Raw genomic sequence first — 20,904 nt, forward strand, 5'->3', positions numbered from 1 at the left:
CTCTTTTATATAAATGCTAATTCCATTCAGGTGGGCTCTATTAGACCTAATCACCTCTAAATGTTACCATTTAGGGATTAGGGTTTCAAGTGGATTTCAAAGGGACACATTTAGTCTATGGCACCTACCTCACATACAACATTGTAAATATTCCATGATAGTGAATGTTTATTCAGTACTGGTAAAATTCAGAGTACTGATGGATTATCATAATGATTCTATGTCTCTGCATCAAATTTTGTAATTTCGTATTCTTTTTATGTTTGTTATCTCATATTACTTCAACTAGCTTCTAAGATAGAATTGAGCAATAGATAGATAGATAGATGATAGATAGATAGATAGATAGATAGATAGATAGATAGATAGATATACAGCAGATAGAATTTTTTTAAAAAGAAGGAAACCATGACTTCTTTTAACATGGTTAGATGAACTGGCTAAAGATGAGTAACCGAAAGTGAAACTCTTCACGGTCTGATTTTAAAACTGCGTGCTAGATGTTACATAAATTTTATAAAACAGCAAGACATTTTACTCCATCTTTTCTTAAGAAATTTATAGCCTTATCAACATGTAGGGCTTTTTAATACATGATGTGTGTTATCTAAAAAATTTAATCCACCCTGGAAATAGGGTATATGATTATGGGTTTCAGAGTGATTACATATCAAAGGTAAAAGAATCCTTCAACATATGCAGAAATTACTCTTTGATTAGTAAGCTCATAGGACTATGACCACCATTGAATTCCAAACATGTAATACAAATACAGACAGACCTAGGCCTGTTGTAGGTATTGTCTAAATCCTTGGTTTATACATAAGTTCATTTTGCTGAAATATAGGAAGGTAATGAAATGACCTTGATTTTTTTCCCATGTCCATGCATTGGTAGCCAATGTTTTCAAAAAGAATTCACCAAACCAAAGTTTCCTTATCTTCATCAGTAAAATACGGGCTCTATGGAAATAATTCCAGTTGTCCACTAAAATCTTTCTTTTTTTCTGGCTACTGAGATAATCTGAATGTTCCAGCTTCCTTTACAATTTGTTGTGGCCAAATTGTGGAGGGTTTGAGCGAATGGATTATGAGTGGAAGTGTTGTGTGTCACATCGAGACCTGGCCTAAAAAATGCCCAGACTCTTGCATAGCCTTCTCCCTTCCATGGCTGGAAGACAATAATAATGAGACAGCCTTGGAAGCCATGCACTAACAATAATAGAGCCGCTGTCAACCTCAGCCCCGACAGATGTGTGGAACAGAAATCTCCTCCTCACCGCCAACTTCCAACACTTTGCTTACGTGCAACATCCCTGCTAGCTGCTTAGGTGAGAAGAAAACAAGCCTCCGTTGTTTTTGAACCACCGCATTTTTAGCTTCTTTCTTGTAGGAATTCAGCCCACACAAACTAATACAGATGATAAGGTACTCTGTAACAGTAAAGAATTGTTTTTCTTAAGCACCTTTCAGCAGCTTAATTTTTATGGCGTATGTCAACTTGAACGTCAACCTGTTTATTTTAATAATATGCTGTTCACAGTCAGGAAAGTATCTCTGTGCTACCGCTCTATAATTTCTCATAAACTACAGCTTTCATCACATCAATTCTAAAGCAAGAAAATTCAGTGATTCCAAGCACCAACTAGATACCAAGTGTGACATGGTTTGATCCTCCCCCTCAACCAAAAAAAAAAAAAAAAAACTCGTCAACCCTATAAAAAGAGGCAATTTATGGAATAGGCTAATTCCCATTTAGAGCCAAGTAAACTGATATCCAGAGAGGTAAGCAATATGGTACGATTTAAGAGCACAAGGAAGGCCCATCTCTGTTAGCCTGTCTGCATTTACAGATCACTGCTGGAATAAAATGCACTGCCGATGTTTTAAAAGCATGGTAATTTGAACTGCCAACAGGTATAACAGGGCTTCTAGCTTCTCCTACTCTAATCTGTCCCAAATATCACTTTCAAATTATTTTTTTTGTAAAGCACCATTTTATTCTACTGTTTGCAAACTCAAGAACTTATCATGGTTCTCACTGTTTTTCACTCTCAAATCCCCTCTGGCCCTACTTAGCCCTCAACCTTATTTTTCACCACTCCCCATCAATCTCCTTCTGGGTTGGACACAAAGGTGGGTGAGAAGAACAGGTGATATTATGGCAACCACCAAACAGACAGGTGGCATGAGTCACTGCAGTAATATCCGGGAAACAATATTATGTTGGGACAGATTGCAAAGCCATGGAGAGCTAGCTCCCTGACAGATCCTTTTATCCGCAGGAAGAAAAGCACGCAGTGTGCTCAGAGGAAACCTCCAGGGAAGGCTTTAGCCCAGATGTCCTGACAGGCTCATAGGTATACATCCTATTCATAATGAGGGAGCCATTCTCTCCCAATGCCTTTCTGAGTGTGGCTGTGGCTGATAACAGCATAATTTCCCTTGGAAAATGTCCTTTCCTTCTCTCCCTCTCACTCACCATCGTATGCCCCCTAAAGGAGAGAAAGAGAGACAGAAAGAAAGAATGAGAATCTTCTGCAATGTTCCTTTAGCCATCTCATGCTGATGCACCCAGAATATTAAGCCAAGGCCAAGGCACACTCTTCCACCTGCCCCAATTACCTGTCCACAGGTGGGATGCTGTGGTCCCTGGTGATGAGGGCACCTGGGGCAGCCTTGCACATCCCACCATGGGCACCAAGCTGCCATCATCCCCTGGGTTAAGCCCTCTCTCCTCTCACTCTTGGGGAACTGAAGGGGCTGCTGCTGGATGCCCCTGGGCCACCTGATGGCAGTGGAATCTCCATAGGAAAGGGGAACAGGTGGATCCACCCACTGGTGTGGCTTCTCCTTGGTACCATGCCATCAAAGTTCTCCTGGGTATTCCAGCACCGCCTTGCCTTGTCACAGAATAGCCTGGGTTCCTCAGATATGCCAGTGACTCATTTTCCATCCATCAGAGATGAGACTTAAATAAATAAAAGGTACTTCGTGGGGCGGCTGGGCCTAATGATAAGCAATTATAGGAAGCCAAATGAAGGCAGTGCTTTGTGCGGGGCCTGTGAAATTGGTTAAGCAAAAAGAATAATGGCCCGTTTCAGTGATTCATCCCTTTGCTCATTTCAGAGGGAGCATTATCTCAGTTAAGTGATGCAATTAATATGAAAATGAGGGAATCATTGTTTAAGGAGATGAGGGGAAAGTGGGGAGGGGGCTGGATGCCACAGTGGGGAAAAATAAGGGCCACTGAGATGGAAATTTGCATAGGTCACTAGCAATGTGATGTCTTTAACACGTACTGAAAGCTTAGCTAGCATTGTAATACGCCACCATTAAATTCTCATTACGGTGACCAACACAATTCAATTTTTCAGAATCTTAATGATAAAAAGTTAATTACACTAAGGTGAAAACCTTTTGTACTGGGGCCTAAAATAAAACAGAAAGGGCACTGTGACTACCTTCAGGATACTGGAGGTAGAGCCAGGGAGGCTTAATTGACTGCTTTATTAACCATCACATGATTTGCAGGTTGATCTTTTTTGTGAGCTCTGCAGATCTTTTGTAATGAAGTCAAGAGGGATAAATAGGGTATTTGTCTCTCCTCTTCACTTTTTTTCTTTCCTAGGTTCTCCTGGTATTTTTCCACTTAGTAACTTCCAGACCATATTTCAAGGACTGGTTGATATCCTTGTGGACATGGAGTAGGAAGAGAACAGGGCATGAGGGTTGAACAGGTGGCAAAGAGAGCAGAGGATCAGGAGCCATCAGTCTGGGCTTGATGGCAGGGAGGTCACCGGCTCGCTCTGTGCCTTGAACACACAGTTTTATACCCAGAGGACTCCCACGCAGAGCAGAAGAAAGGACAACGGTGTGACTGTCACAGCAAAAGACTGCATCTAGCTTCTGCCACTTCTCTGCTCTGTGTCCTTGAGCCAGTGACCTAACCTCTCGGAGCTTCAACATTCCCATGGGCAAGAAAACAATAATGTTACCTCCCTTGCAGGAATTGTTGTGAAGATTTGGCATGGAGTGCATACAGTGTTTCCTATCAGGTCGGGGAGAAGGAGGGCATTGTTATCATCGTCATTGTCATGATTATGGTGCTGAAACCTCCACCTCAGCGAAAAGAGGTCTGCAATAAGCATCCGTTCCCCTCCCATGTGGTCTTCATTTATAAAACCATGGGTGGCGGGTGGGGGGGGGTGGTGGGTGGAAATATTGATGTTTAGATGCTGACAAGATAGAAAAGTAGCAAAGATTGCTGGCTCCCTCCCTCCACAAAACCTAGCCCTGAAAATCCCCAAAATAAGAAAAAAGAAAGTTGAAACATCTCTCAAGCTAGCATAAGAACTAGGAGAATCCAAAGAGCAAAAGAAGGTTGTTCCCAAACCAAACTGGGTTCTGCTCACCCAGCAGAGTGAGGCCAAACCTCTGCACCAAGGTTTGAAGCAGGAGAAAGCGCTCCAAGCAAGAACAATCAGGCAGCTCTTGCTTAAGAACAAAACTCCCATATGGCTAAGAGGCAAGAGTTTGTAAAGGCAGAGAGGCAGAGGATTCAGGCAAAGTCACAAATCCATACATGGAGGAAAAACATTGGTTTGACCTAAAAAGACAAGACATCTTCAAAGGGGAACTCATGGGGTCCATAGGTCATAGGTGGGTTTGAAGATTTTCTAATTTGCAATTGGTTCAGGAGGCAAACCTTTGTCTAAAAATTTGGGACAGGCAGAAAATAACATTAGCTTTGGCCTAGGGACCTCCTCGAGGCCCCTCAGGAAGAAATTTAAAACTAAGAACAGTGATGGGAGTTCAGTCCTCAGTTCCTTCTGATCTGAGGCCTACATGTAGCAGACCTAGTTGGTAGCAGTTCAGGTTTTTGAAAAACAACTCAGAGACATATGTTAAGATGTTATCTTTAGTTTCTATAGGGAACCACACATCCCATGACTCTAACTCCCTTGGCTATTGTTTTAAGCTACTATTACCTTCTTGCTTATCAACTTTCATTTACTTCTCAGGGATAACTAGGTACCTGAAATTTCCCTTGAAAAAACTCAGATTTTCCTTCATTTCCCTGCTTGGTGGGAGGTGGGCACCTGGCAGCCTCCCAAGAGGGGTTCCTGCTCCATCTAAGGGTGATTGAGTCCTCTGGAGATAAAGTGAAGGGGTAGGAGATGCAGCAACCCAGAGGAGAAGACGTCCAAGGCAAACCATGGCAAGCCAGCAGGCAGCAGGGTAGCATCAGAATGCATATGCATTCCAGCTGAAGCAGAAACATTGCTAGGAGGAGATTACAAATAATGTATGTAGTACCAGTACTAACACTGGTAGAAATGCCAATAATAAAAGGAGCTGCGGTTCTTAATGTTATGTTTCTACTTTTTATAGTGCCAATGATCCTTCATGGTCAATCATATTAAGTACATAAAAGCAAGCATATTAGTTCCTTCTTGCATTGCTATAAAGAATGACCTGAGACTGGGTAATTTATGAAGAGAAGAGGTTTCATTGACTCACGGTTCTGCAGGCTGTACAGGAAGCATGGTTGGGCGGGCCTCAGGAAACTTACCATCATGGCAGAAGGCGAAGGGGAAGCAGACACATCCTACATGGCTGGAGCAGCAGAACAAGAGGCAGGGAAGGTGCCACACACTTTCTAACAAGCAGATCCTGGGAGAACTCTATCACAGGACAGCACTCGAGGGATGGTGCTAAACCATTAGAAACTGCCCCGATAATCCAATCATCTCCCCCAGGCCTCTCCTACAACATGAGGGTTACAATTCAGCATAATAATTGGGCAAAGACACAAATCCAAATTACATCAGCAACGGATATATATTTTTTTCTTTATTTTTTTTTTAAGACAGAGTCTCGCTCTGCCACCCTGCTGGAGTGCAGTGGCATGATCTTGGCTTTGCCTCCCGGGTTCAAGAAATTCTTCTGCCTCAGCCTCCAGAGAAGCTGGGACTACAGATGCCTGCCACCATGCCTGGCTAATTTTTAAGGTACACAGTATTTTTAGTAGAGATGGGGTTTCACCCTGTTAGCCAGAATGGTCTCCATCTCTTGACCGCCCACCTTGGCCTAATGGCAGGAAAACACAATTTATAACACTAGTATCTTGAGTAGGCAAAACATCCATAGATATCTACTCTGACAGATTGCTCTATTTACCTCTGAGCTAAAGTATTTAATATTATGAAGCAACGGTCTCAGCAGAACTTACTCTGAACATATTCCAATGTGGGTTCACACAGTTGGCTATACTATGTTTGGATGCCAAGAAAAATACCAAGATCTGGATAACAATGGATCAAACAGAAAAGGCAAGAATATGAAAACAGAGAGAAAAAATAAAGATTCTTTATACAGGAGGAAGAAGGTGTATTCATTAAATAAGAAGTTTAGAGGCATTTCAAGGATTAAAAAAGGGATGCGCAAATATGATAAGCAGTGAAAAACCAACAAGACACAAGAAATCAAAAGGATGGGATGACTATCAGAGAACAGAAAAATCTCAAAACAGGAAGAAGACCAAAGTCAAAGCATCCTCCTACCCCAATCAGGAAACCACCTCCTGCAGTGATACAAAACACTCCTGAAATTCACTTGTAAGCCTGAAAAATTTGTGAATAAGGGAAGAATTTAAAAATAGGAGTCCCTGTGTCATGAGTGAATTTAGTCCAACTTTAGTCAACCTGACTAATTCTATAGGTCAAAACATTCTTTATGATCATACTAAGTGAAATGAGTCAGGTGCAAACAAACAAACAAAAAAAAACTACTATATGATCTCACTCATGTGGAATCTAAAAATGTTGACCTCGTAGAAGTAGGGAGTAGGATAGTGGTTATCAGAGTCGGGGGTGGTTAGGGCAGAAGGGAGATGAGGAGAAGTCAATTACAGATAAAAGGAATGCGTTCAAGAGATCTATTATACAGCATGTGACTATATTGAATTACAATATATTATATTCTTTTAAATGCAAAGATAGTGGGTGTTAAATGTCGTCACCCCCCCAAAAGAAAAGATAACTATGTGAGATCATGTATTTGTTAATTAGCTAGAGTTAACTCTTCCACAATGTACATGTATTTCAAAACATCATTTTGTTCATAACAAATATATACAGGTTTCTCTGTAAATTTAAACAGACATTTTTAAGGTTCACAGTATTTTACACCAGTGGCTCCTAAGCGTGGGTTAGCATACAAATTACCTGGGAAATCTGCTAACATATTCCCAGACAAAAGGTTCTGGAGTTAGAGCCCAGGACCCAGTATTTTCAACAAGTAGTCCAGATAATTTTTATGTAGTTAGCCAGGAAGACACCTCAAGGGCACAAGTAATTTTGGGAACCACTGTTCTGTAGAGCCCAGACGTTGTGCTTTTCTACAAACACTAAATATGCTTCCTTGCTTGTTAACGTCCCTGGAACATTAACAATTTCTCTTAACAAGTTTATTCATTAAATGAATGCTTACTCAGTATGTATCATAAGTGAAAATGAAGAATAAGGCAAAACTCCTGACATCTTTCAAAGACCTGAAAGTGTAGGGTGGGGGGTTCAGGCCTGAGTAGTTGAACTGTAACACAAAATACAGTAAAACAAGTTGCATAAGGATGTACAGCAATAAAGAAAAAGGCTGTTGATTTTGGCTGCAGTCATCTGGGAAGATTCTGGGAAAGAAAGGGCATTTGAACCGATCCTTGAAGGATGAGCAGGGTTTAAATAATGGATGAACAAAGGAAAAGTACTCTATGAAGAAAAGCATAAGCAAATGCATGGAGAGGTGAGAAGGCAGAGGGCAGATCTGGCTTAGGATGGGCAGAACAGTGCTAGAATATCCAGGGTGCACTGTCTGAGAAAGATTAGAAAGGCCCTGAGCGTACTGGAAGGGTGTTGGGTTTTTGTTGGTAGGCTATGGAGAGACATTAAAGATTTTTATTATTATTATTATAATTTAAGTTCTGGGGTACATATGCCAAACTTACAGGATTGCTGTATAGGTATATACATGCCACAGTGGTTTGCTGCCTCCATCCCATTGTCACCTACACCAGGCATTTCTCCCCATGTTATCCCTCCCCAACCTCCCCACCTCCCACAGTCCATCCCCTAGCCCCACCCCCAACGTACCCCAGTGTGTGATGTTCCCTTACCTGTGTCCATGTGTTCTCATTGTTCAACACCCACTTATGAGTGAGAACATGTGGTGTCTGGTTTTCTGTTCTTGTGTCAGTTTGCTGGGAATGGTAGTTTCCAGATTCCTCCATGTCCCTGCAAAGGACATGAACTTATCCTTTTTTATGGCTGCATAGTATTCCATGATGTTTATGGGCAACATTTTCTTTATTCAATCTATCATTGATGGGTTAGTTCCAGGTCTTTGCTATTGTACACAGTGCTGCAATGAACATACATGTGCATGTCTTTATAATAGAACAATTTATAATCCTTTGGGTGTATACCCAGTAATGGGATTGCTGGTTCAAATGGTATTTCTATTTCTAGATCCTTGAGGAATTGCCACACTGTCTTCCACAATGGTTGAACTAATTTACACTCTCACAAACAGTGTAAAAGTGTTCCTCTTTCTCCACACCCTCTCCAGCATCTGTTGTCTCCAGATTTTCTAATGATTGCCATTCTAACTGGCGTGAGTTGTATCTCAATGTGGCTTTGATTTGCATTTCTCTAATGACCAGTGATGAGCATGTTTTCATAAGTTTCTTGGCTGCATAAATGTCTTCTTTTGAAAAGTGTCTGTTCACAGCCTTTGCCCACTTTTTGATGGGGTTGCTTGTTTTGTTTGTTTGTTTGTTTGTTTTTTTGTAAATCTGTTTTAGTTCTTTGAAGATTCTTGATATTAGCCCTTTGTCAGATGTGTAGATTGCAAAAATTTTTTCCCATTCTGTTGGTGGCTGGTTCACTCTAGTGATTGTTTTGCTGTGCAGACGCTCCTAAGTTTAATTAGATCCCATTTGTCTATTATGGCTTTTGTTGCCAATGCTTTTGGTGTTTTAGCCATGAAGTTCTTGCCTAGGACATTAAAGATTCTTAAAGATGAAAGTAGACATAATTTAAGCCTTGTTACGGGAAGACAACTCTACTACAATGTAAATCAAAAGTTAAACAGGAAAAAGACTAGAAATGTGGACACATTTAGCTAGGTATTATAATGGTCCAAATAAGAAAGAATGAGGCCCAAATTTGGAAAACAGCCCTGGGGTACAGAGAAGGGGGTGTCACAACACTGATCTCAGTTTTGCCTCTTACTAAATTCCTGTCCTTGGGCAACACACTGAATCTCTCTGGGTCTCAATTCCCCACTCTGTAAAACGAGATTGATAATGACCTGCCAGGCCTTCTTATCATGACTATTATGGGATATGTAATCATGGAAATCACATGAAGTACTTTATAAGTGAAAGGCATTGCTGGCATCAATAATCATGATGAAGTCTCTGCCACAGGTGGGGAAGTCAGTCGGAGAGAGCTGCGAGACCAGCATTGCCAGGGAAGGCAAGGCGGACCTTGCCCTTTTCTAAAGCCCTTTCACCTTTAAGCTGTTCGAAGTTCTTATTAGCTAACATTGCAGTTTTTTATGCAGTCTAAGACATGCTTTTCACAGAATTCAGACAAATTTTAAATCAACTGCCCAACTTTGTCCTAAGTCATTTTGGACTTTATGCTTGTCTTCAATAATACATGCATATTAGCCCACATATTTTCCCCATAGGCACACTTTTCAATAACTGGGTATATTTAGAAGTAACAGAAACATCAGAGAGATAGCAACATCTTACCTGAAGCTTAATGTCTATGGGCAAATGAATGAATTGTACAGATTTCCTAATTAAGCAAACAGCCCATCTTCCCTGACAGAAGAAAAGGAGGTAGTACCAAACGTAGATCCTTGGGGACAAGACTTGGGCTATTGTGCTGAACGTGTATTTCAGTCTTTTCTGGCAGGCAAAGGTGGCTGCAGAAGGTGATACTATTCAGCCTTTTAAGTGATGTATCCAGCTTCAGCAAGAGACCCTAAGAGGTCTTAAGCATGAACTTCTGTTGAGTTAATCTTTTCTCCCTCATCTGTCTCCAAGAGCCGTGCTAAACACCTCTCCCAAGATCCAGCGCTGATATCCATTTGCATATGAAAATTGCAGAAACTTTAGGTTCTAAACACCCAAAATTGTGATTTTTGGCCCCAAACCTGCTCTCCTCCTTTGTCAGCTCTTTAAAAAGCCCACCTACAGCCTATTTTCCCAGGTGAAAGTCAAGCTCTCCTCCTCCTTATTCTTATTCCCACAGTTCCCAAAGCCCCCTGGCCATCGGGCCCTGTCAGTTCCCAAGACAGATCCCAAAGGCCACACGGATGTCTGCAGCAAGAGCTTGGCCAGGACCATGGGTCCAACTTTGTCCCATTACCCTTCTCCTGCCGCACCACAGAATCCCTTGACTAATGTCAGTGTGAAGGCAAAGGTCAAGAAAAAACAAAGGGACTCTGACTAGCCCTGAATCAAGCCATGATACTAAAAACTGCAAGTGCAAAGTAGCCAGCTGGGCAATGACCTACTGATTTATGGAGAGGCTAGAAAACCAGGATATTAATTAGGATCATTTTGGTCCTTAATAATGAGATTCAATTGACTTATAACCAGTTATAAGCTCACTGTCTTTCGCTCTGCATTGTTAATTGTACTTATTCATTTTTACAGTTGCTAAATTATAAGATATGCCATAGTTGCAAAAGAAAAGAAAGGATTTATGTGTGTTCCATGCTAGGCTGTGCAGGATAAAGTGAAATTTAAACTGTTAAAAATGTTCATGAGAAAGTCAATGTGATTCTCCTCAACTCCCAGTTCCCGGAGTAGGGAGAAAGCCAGGGCAGCCTCTCCGCTCTGCAGCCATTGCCAACGAGATTCAATTTGTTGCACAGAACTCCTGAAATAGTTTATTATTCTGGGATTGGACCAAAATGTATTTCACAGCAACCTGCCAAGAGTCCCAAGCCTTCTTAGCTACCCAAACTATATTATGAGAGAACTGTCTTCAAAGACCAAAATGCTCACTGCCATCATCATCATAATTATTTCTCTCCACATGAGAAAAGTTACTTAATGACCTTGAGCCTCCGTTTTCTGGGTTCTGATATATACATTTGCTTCCACCTGCATAACACAAAGCCTCACACACAGAAAGTACTCAATTCATGTTAGCTGCTAGTGGCATTTATCATAAGGGGATATCCAAGCCAAAAATTACCCAAATTCAAATCTTCTACCTGACTTAAGGACCTCTCATTATAGTCCAGTTTCTGTCTTCCAGGCAAGCATCTTCTTTTTGGTTTAGAAAAGGAGAATAAAACAATCAAGGATCTTACTCCTCAGATACAACCCTCCTAACTACATATGGGAAAGCCTTGCCTTTTCAGCTCCAGGAAAGCATAATGACCTCTCCGATAATTGTAATGTTATACACATATACACACAGCATTCATAGACATAGAATGTCAGGGAAAAGTTGGCTTAGTATATCAGCTAAACCTCCCTTGTCAAAGACTCTGAATTGTTGCTTTAGAAGAAATAGCAGATCAGATATTTCAGCTAAAGGATGAGGCCCCAAGGATCATGTACAATTAAAAATAGAGGATTTCTGCGCTGCCTACAAAAGAAGAAAGGCTTTTCAAAAATAGAAAGAAAGAAAAACAGAGGAAGAAGGAAGGAAGGAAGGAAGGAAGGAAGGAGGGAGGGAGGGAGGGAGGGAGGGAGGGAGGGAGGGAGGGAGGGAGGGAAGGAGGGAAGGCAGGAAGGAGGGAGGGAGGGAGGGAGGGAGGGAGGGAGGGAGGGAGGGAAGGAGGGAAGGAGGGAAGGAAGGAAAGAGGGAAGGAGGGAAAAACAACTGCTTGTTGTTCTTGGCTCTGGAAATCTGGAAACACAATATGAGAACAAAGAACTGGGCTCTTCTTAATAAAGAGTTGAAGAATTTTCAGTTTTCCCAAAGAAAGCCCAGGAAGGAGAAGGACTGAGGCTTTGCTCTAGGTGGCCCGAAGTCATGACATTTCAGCATGAGGACTGTGATAGTTCTAGTATTTGTGAAACATGGTTAGTAGCATTGAAGTCATTGGCACATCTCTTGGATTATCTTATACTTTGGCTCTGTGACCCCACCCAAATCTCATCTCAAATTGTAATCCCCATGTTTCACAAATACTGGAACTATCGCAGTCCTTGTGCTGAAATGTTTATTTTAAACTGGTATCTCTGAGAGTTCATAAAGTCCTTATCTAACCTCCGACATGTGGTAGAGCACAGAGAAGAGTCCAGTTTAATTTTACCTGATACCCGTTTTTGTAACCTGATGACCCAGCTAACCATGTGCTTTGATTAACTCACTGGGTCATAAATATATTGAATCCTTTCACCCTCGTTACCACTGAGAAGGCAATTCAGAGCACTGCACCTCTGTGAACAAATTTTTTTAAAGAAAATATATTTATCTGGGAATAAAGTATTGCAATGGGAATACATATGCCATACTCCATACTAAAGCGTGCGTGTTTTTAGAGAGATAAAGGAAGACAAAGGTTTCTAAAGAAAAAAATGCACACTACATAATTGTTTTGAAATAATTATACAAGGTTGATGCCAGTCCAAAGTTGGGCAGGCAGTTATTGGACAGATGTTCTTGTAGAAATATTTTTTGTATAAGGCTGTGATGGCCTGTATTTAAGGTTGTGATTTACGCAGTCTTTTTATTCTTCCAACTTTTAGATTCAGAGGGAACATGTACAGGTTTGTTACATGGGTAATTTACATGTCACTGGAGTTTGCTATACATATTATTTCATTTTTCAGACATTAAACATAGAACGTAATAGGTAGTTTTCTTGATCCTTACCTTCCTCCCATCTTCCACCTTCAGGTAAGCCACAATATCTACTGTTCCCCTCTTCGTGTCTACATGTACTCAGTGGTTAGCTCCTACTTAGAAGCAAGGACATGCAGTATTTGGTTTTCTGTTCCTGCGTTAGTTATCTTAGGGTAATAGCCTCCAGCTTTGTCCATGTTGCTGCAAAAAAAAAAGTTATTCTTCTTTATGGCCGTGTAATATTTTTATTCCAATTAGATTACTTCCTCTCTGCAAGACTCATCATCCATTTTTAACTGGGAAACTTGCATAATTTTTATTCCACATTTTCCTTCTCAAAGAAAAGACTTAGACTTTCTAATTCCATCTTAGCCTAGTGGATAGATACTCTGGGAACAAAAAGTGCAAGACAAGGTCTTTACTAGAATGAGGAGCATGGCACAGTGAGAATCTTCTTCAGTGATGCTACAGAACTTCAGTAAAAATTCCCATGCATGCTTACACACACACACACACACACACACAGACACACACACACACACATGCAGACACACACAAACACACACACAGACACACAGACACACACACAAACACACACATTCTTACTTGACAAATTTGGATTTCTTGTTAAAGATTATTATTTTGTAGCTAGATAATAAAGGAACAAAACAGCCAGTGTGTGTGGGGGAGGGAACAGTTTGTATTTGTAATGCACAAGCATTGACCAGAGTCATTCATGTACAAAGGTTAAAATTGACATGACAAACAGGCCAAGGAGGTTACATGCCTTTTCACTGGATCGTGTTGTGTGGGCACCTGAAACAAGCTGGCAATAGCTAAATCCCAGCCATCACTCAATGTATGCCAGGCACCTGCACACAGTATTACTAACACCCATCACAGTCCTTCGAGGGAGGTTCTGCTGTCTGAGAGACTAGGTGACATGCCTAAGGTTACAGGATCAGCAAACACTAGGGCTGAGAGTTAAACCCAGACTGCCCATTGCCGAAGCTTGTGATCTCTTCCTTGTGTCATGTTACTACTCATTTCTGGCTTGGTCTCCATTTCCCAGTCCTTGAGCGAGATCTCCAGGTCTGCCCCATCAGCCCTGCATCTCAGAACAAAGCTGCAGCTGCGTCACTAATCTCCCGGTGGTGAGTAACCTTCCCGCTTTGCATCTAACCTTGTGTTCTGCATTCAGTGCTGACAGGTAGTAGTAGTCCTTCCTTTCTGAAAATGTCACTGAGCCATCTTCACAGAGAAAAGGCAGCGCTGACATTCTACTTTTCCTGTGACTCCCTGGAGAACATTTAATCCCCATGACCTTATGGCTATTTAAAAAGAGCCAATCCTCAGACCTTGTCAGTCAGTGACAGCCAGCATTTTGTTTAATGGGTCCAAGGGTGGGCTTAGTTTGCAGTGGGGAAGGGTAACATCTGGCCGGAGTTTAAAAGGCAAATGGGGTTTCTCAGTGATTATTATTGATCAACAATACTCAAATGCATGTTTTCCTTGTGTTTCTGTTCATAATCAAAAATAAATACAAAACACAGATATTTAAAATCTGCTTGTTTTTATGACGACCTTGCAAGATGCTTCTTTCTGGCTGACTTGGAGGATACCCCCCACCCTAGTTTGAATTCCTGGCACCAAAAAATGAATATTAAAGTATTATTTAGTATTATTGAAGCATAACAGCTATGGACATTAATAATTACCACTTACTAAGCCAGTGCTGACATTGGTGATTTATTTATATTACTCAATTGTATCCTTCTAATAACTCTCCATATATAAAATTATCTCCATTCCACGGATGAAAAAATTAAAACTAAGTCAGCGACTCAGGACCTGGGCTGCTCTGAGAACTGTTTGTCATTCATCTGTCATGAGATTAGTGTACAAATTGAGAGTGTTTAAAAACTTATAGGCATTCGACCCTGCCATGATAACCAAGCAATATTAGATTTTTCTAGTAATTTGTTTTTACTGTATTTTACAAAGTTTCATCCACAGTGGTTTGGAATTAGAAAACAATTTGCCCTTTATCACAGATGGGTTTAGAAGCACTGTTCCAATAAAACCCTCCCTCTGGAATCACAGCCCAATGTGCGGGGGAAAATAAATTCAAATTATTCTAATTTGCCATTTAATGATTAGCCGTTCTTCATCCAAGTGGCTTGGCTTCCAGAGTGGCTGGTGGAGCCCAGAAATATATTTAATTTAAAGCTCTTCCAGAGAAGTAAGCTCCATGAGGGTAGTGTTTGAGATCTGCCTTGTTTACTGACATATCCCCAGACGAACAGTGCCTGGTTCTAGGTAGGCACCTAATAAACATTATTAAGGACACGAACAAATGAACAGCTCCTGATGGACAGACATGGTTGAGAACCACTATTTTTCACATTCCTATCTACACTCAAGATTTTACCTATGACAGCATGCTGAAGATTCCCATGAGCTTACATCCTAGCAGGTAAGAACAAAAATTAACCAACAGGATGATTAAGATTGCAGAGATGCTAAGGAAGAACTGAAGCTGGGTATGATAAGCAAAATAACACCTCTACCCCTAAAGCCGTCCATATCTTAATACCTAGAACCTGTGAACATGTCAGGTTATGCAGCACAGGAGAATTAAAGTTAAAGCTGGAATTATGGTTGCTAATCAGCTCACCCTAAGATAGAGAGATTATTCTGGGTTGGATGGGTGGGCCCAAGGTAGTCAGAAGTGTCCTTAAAAGTGAAGGAAGGAGGCAGAAGGAGAGTCCAAGGGCAAAGTGACTACAGAGGAATGGTCGGAGGTAGAATTTTGCTGACTTAGAAGGTGGAGGAAGAGACCATGAGCCAAGGATACAGGCAACCTCTAGAGGCTGGGAAGGGCAAGGAAATGAAATGTCCTTTATAAAAAATAATTCAGCCCTGTAACATCTTCATTTTAGTCCAGTGAGACATATGTTAGATTTCTAACATACAGAACTGCAAGACGGGGTGTGTGTGTGTCTGTGTGTGTGTGTGTGTGTGTGTGCACACGTGTTTCCTAAGTCTTGCTCTGTCACCCAGGCTAGAGTGTACTGGCATGACCTGGCTCACTGCAGCCTCAAACTTCTGGGCTCCAGAGACCCTCCTGCCTCCGCTACTCTGGCTATTGTTTTTTTTTTTTTTTAATTTTTGTTTTTTAGAAATGAAGTCTCACTGTGTTGCCCAGGTTGGTCTCGAACTCCTGGCCTGAAACGAGGCTCCCACCCCAGCCTCCCATGTTGCTAGAATTACAGGCATGAGCAATGATACCCAGCTAAGTTTGTGTTGTTTTCAGCCATGATGTGTGTAGCATTTAGTTACAGCAGTAATAGAAAACTAATGCACTGAGTGATGACATTGATTGTAAGTAGGAAAGGTCCCCTTTAGAGGCATCACACAATGTAACAGTGTAATGAAATGCTAAAGAGTAAAAACTAACCTTGAAAAAGCTGAGAGAAGATTCCAGGCAGAAGAAAGAGCTGGTATTGGGTTCCAAAGAGGACACTCCTTGGCAAAGGAGATTCAAGTGGCTGAGCTAGTGGAGCAAGAAACAGAAACAGAAAGGATGAGATGGAGCTGGAGAGGTTGGCAGAGTCCTCTTCAGGACTGGGAGGTCATGGCAGGAGGACTGGAGTTTGTGTTATAAGCAGTAGATGGCTATATAATACAGCCGGGGGGGCGTGATGGGTTGTTTTCCACTTTCTTAAAGGCAAAAAATTAGAAGCAAAAATTTTTAATTTGATAAAGTAAAACTTAAAACTTTTATGTTTCATCACTTGTGGTTTTATTGTTATATCTAAGAAATCATTGCTAAACCTGAGCACACAGTTTTACACTGGCATTTCCTTCCTGGAGTTTAAAAATTTTAGCCCTTACATTTAGGTCTATGATCTACCTTGAGTTAATTTTTGTGTATGGCTTGAGGTAGGGATCCACTTTCATTCTTCTGCATATGGATATGCAGTTGTCCCAGCACCATTTGTTGACAGGTAACATTTTACTGCAATAAAGACAGACTCAGTAATAATGCTATGCTAACCCATACTGATGCCCGAGGCAAACGGAAAGAAAATCAGTAACATAGTGTTTTGTAAATATAAATTCTTTCTAATTTGATCTTGCAGTCGCTCTCTGGAGAGTGGCTATAAACTCTAGCCCTGCCCTGACAGGACTCCAGGGAAGGCAGTTTCTGGATGCTTACAGTGTGCCTTTTCATGGGATACTTCTTTATCCTGGTAGACTGCCTAATGCCTAAGTGTCGGACCATGGCCATGTGTCCCCATACAGAAAACTTGCTTATTTTCACAGATGTCCCTGTGGCTCTTGTCTAAGCTGTGTCCAGTTTATTCCTACTAAGACAGCCACTCCATAGGAGAGCCCTGACCAGGAAAGAAGTTAGGCTCACGTGTGTCTGTCAGGGGAGACACAGTGGAGGCAGTACAACACAGAACATAAAATAACAGGCATATTTATTACTTGCAACTTACAGATTCCAGCCAGAAGGGGGCAGTACTGGGAAACTGGCAGCCAGGGCCACTGGAAAGGGGGCAGCTACTGAGGACATGTGCACTCTGGGCCACTTAGAGCCACTGGAAAGGGGTCAGAGCCACTGGAAAGGGGCAGCCACTGAGAACGTGTGCACTCAGCCAGCAGGTAGGGAGCAAGAGAGAGAGAAGGGGACCTCTAAGCCAAATTCTTTGTTGGGATCCCGGGAGTTATTCAAGCAGGTTTCTTGTGGGGCATTCTAACTGGTGGCACAGGCAGGCACTAGTTCCATGGGGGTCACACTGTGCCTGAGAGGTGGCCATGTGGCACACCTGCACAGTTCGTGCAGAGTGTGGAGGTCAGTGGGGTTAATTAGGCCAGTTGTATCTGGCTGTCTCATACAGAGGTAAACACCAGGAGCTGTATAAGCCAGATAGCTGGATTGACCACCTGAAGGAACTCGGAGGAGGTATAAAGCTGGATTCTGCATCAAGGGTGACTGAATCTGCTTCTGGTATGAGAAAGTTAAAGTTGTGTTCAAAATGGATCCTGGAACAACATGAAATTATAAGAATGCACTCAATAATATTCATCTTAAAATTTTATTTTTTTCAATGTGGATTTTTCATTAATTTTGATTAGTTAAAATATTGCACTTAATATTATTTATCCTAGTGACTGAGACCCTGGAGCTCTTTTATATTTTGTGCCTAAAATAGGCCTTATTCACTTCACCCTAAAGTCCTGCAAAGTCTTTAGCTCAGTTTACCATGCCTTCCATGTCCTCACCCCTGACTGCCCCTCCAGTTGCCTCTCACTCCCTATTCTTCAACCCTTATCACTAATAATACAGATTAGTTCATGTTTCCTTGCACACATCATGCTGTGTCAAGTGCCTGTCATTTTGATCATGCTCACCACTTGACTTGGAATTACTTATCTTTATTGTCTTGCTCTTTCCCATCCTACAAGATCAGGTGTTGACTCCACCAGAAAGCTTTCCTTGAGCCTCCGGGTGGGTTGGTGCTCCTCACCCAGGCTCCCACAGTGCCCTCCTCACCCATTGTGCTTCCATAATTATGATAGAATAATAACATAGCACGTATTACCCTCTAAAATAATTATTTATTGTTTGTCTTCTCTCCCTCTGGACTGCAGCTCCTTGTCCCTTATGTCAAACCACATCTTATCCATTTAAAAATTCTCACATCCTAGCATAGTGCCTAGAATATGGCAGATGAGTAATAGATATTTGTTTAACAGTTCATGTAGCTAGAAGTACAGCAAGGAGAAACCAATCCAATATGCCTAAAGTGAACAGAGAAGGTTCCTCGTGGAACCTCCCTGAGAGGAGAACACAAGTTAAGCATCTGGCACAGAACGCTTCCCTGCTAAAAATGTGAGACATCCCAGAGAGCAGAGGTTGTGCCTGAGGCAAGAGCTCCTTGTCTGGGCTCTGAGGATGGAAGGAAAGATTTCCAAGACCACATTGGAGAATCAGCCCCATGGGCAGAAGATAATACAGAAATTTAATAATGAACTGGTCCTACAGGCCTACAAGTGAAGCAGGGAAGTGGCTACCTCCAAAGGGTACAACAGTGAGCAAAATTAAGGGAAAATTCCCACTGAGCTCACTTCATTTACTCACTAGTCATCCCATAAACATTTATGGAGCATCTTTTAGGGTCCTTGGGTAGGCCCTGGAACACAGGAATCAAAGATCATCTCTTTACCCAAAGAAATCCATGGCCAAGTCAACTGCTGCAAATCTACTATGTGCGGGCTAGGACACCAAAAAAATAAAGGTATTGACAACAAAGTCTGGCCATCAGTGGTTTTACTGGATTATTCTATTTGCCTCGCCAAATCCACTCTCTATCTTTGTCCACCCTGCTGTTCCCTGAGGAAGCTGAACCTGAACCACACTGCTGGGTTCTCTTGACCACTGACTTCCAACTGCACATGGGCAATGTTGCGCATCAGCAGGAAATTGGAAGGAGCGAACAAAATGAGGGTGTGGCGTTTATTACTATTGCTGTCGGATTCCCATGGACCGGTTTTGTTGAAAGCCAGGAGTCCTGTATTTCTTCCACCTAGCCCCCGCGGTCTTCTGGCTCTTTTCCCTCTCTCCATTCTTTCAGGCCTACAATAGCACTTCAGTTTCACGGTCCTCTGGCATTGAACTATTCTTTGTGGTTTCCTTAAGCCCTGCTCCCAGCTTTGTAAATAGTCCTTTATTAAATTCTTCTCACACTATCGAAGTATAAGTGTGCCATCTGTTTCTTGCTGGGACCTTGACTGACACAACAATCTCCTAGGGGAGACATGACAAGAACATCAATAAATGGGGGATGGAGGGAGGAATCCCCCTGGACATGTGAATGAATGCATACGGCCACCTACTGGGAAAGGAGTGCATGAGAAACTGTCAAAGCCAAACGCCTTGGGATTGTTGGCCTTTGTGCCCAGGAGGCTGGAACAGAGCAGGGGGCTGGTTGAAGGCACCCAAGAATCCATTCCTGAAGGACAGCAGATTTGGAGGATAAGGAAAGATTTCTTTCTACCTGAGAAGTGCCTAGGAGACAGTGATTCTGAGTTTTTGGGGGGTAGACAGCAGTGAAGGCATAATGAGCAGACCCCTCCAGGCTGGTCTTCCCTCCCTGTGCCACTCTGGGACCTTGAGGCAAATGGAGGATCAGGCTGATACACCTCAAGTGCTACAGGGAAAGGGAAACAAGACCGTTTCCTGAGTTGCAGAATATGTCAAAAAATAAGAAGATGAAAACCACACTCTCCAAAGTCACCTTAAAGACATGGAATGGGTTCCAGGCCTGTAAAAGTACCTGCGGCTCAGCATAGCTACAGGTTATCTAGATGCTTCCAGTGTGAGAACTTTCACCTGAGGAAGAAGCGTGCATCACACTCCTCTAACAGCATTCGAATCACACTGCTCACATTCCTCTTTTCAATTCCATCCCCCTCAAAACTCCTTAGGGGTATTATTTGGTTCGTCATGTTGTTTTCCTGCATGGAAGAAAAACCATATGTATGCTGATCAGATATAAGGTACATAACAAGCAGGATTCACACTGAAAATCAATACTTTTGGCATCTGCCATCTCCTGCAAGCATTGTGTGAGTCAGCCTCCCCAAGTCCAGGAAACTTGACTGCTTTGAGAATCTACACCCACAAAGCCAAAGAAAAACCCCTGGCTTGGGTGAAGTCAGGAATGTCAGTGCTGCTTGGAGGCTCCTCAAAAGCCCACCATCCACCAGCCCGGGACACACACAGACACACTGGTACTTCGAACAGCCATTGTGCCAGGTCTGTCTCATCCCTTTCCTGAACAATGGATTGTTCTAACAAACTTCAGAACATTACCTTCATCTATTTTTTTCTTTAATTTTTATTATTTATTTATTTTTTTTTTTTTTTTGTAATTGACAGAGATCTTTTTTTTTTTTTTTTTTTTTGAGATGGAGGTTTGCTCTTCTCAAAAGAGCAGATCTTTTTT

General features: G+C 41.9%; 1 pseudogene; it reads right to left on the bottom strand.

The window, feature by feature from the left end:
• LOC144581693 (uncharacterized) overlaps positions 1–20,904 on the bottom strand; it is a 151,502-nt pseudogene that overhangs the window by 13,584 nt on the left and 117,014 nt on the right.

This window comes from Callithrix jacchus, chromosome 3, assembly GCF_049354715.1.
Source record: "Callithrix jacchus isolate 240 chromosome 3, calJac240_pri, whole genome shotgun sequence".
Taxonomy (NCBI): domain Eukaryota; kingdom Metazoa; phylum Chordata; class Mammalia; order Primates; family Cebidae; genus Callithrix; species Callithrix jacchus.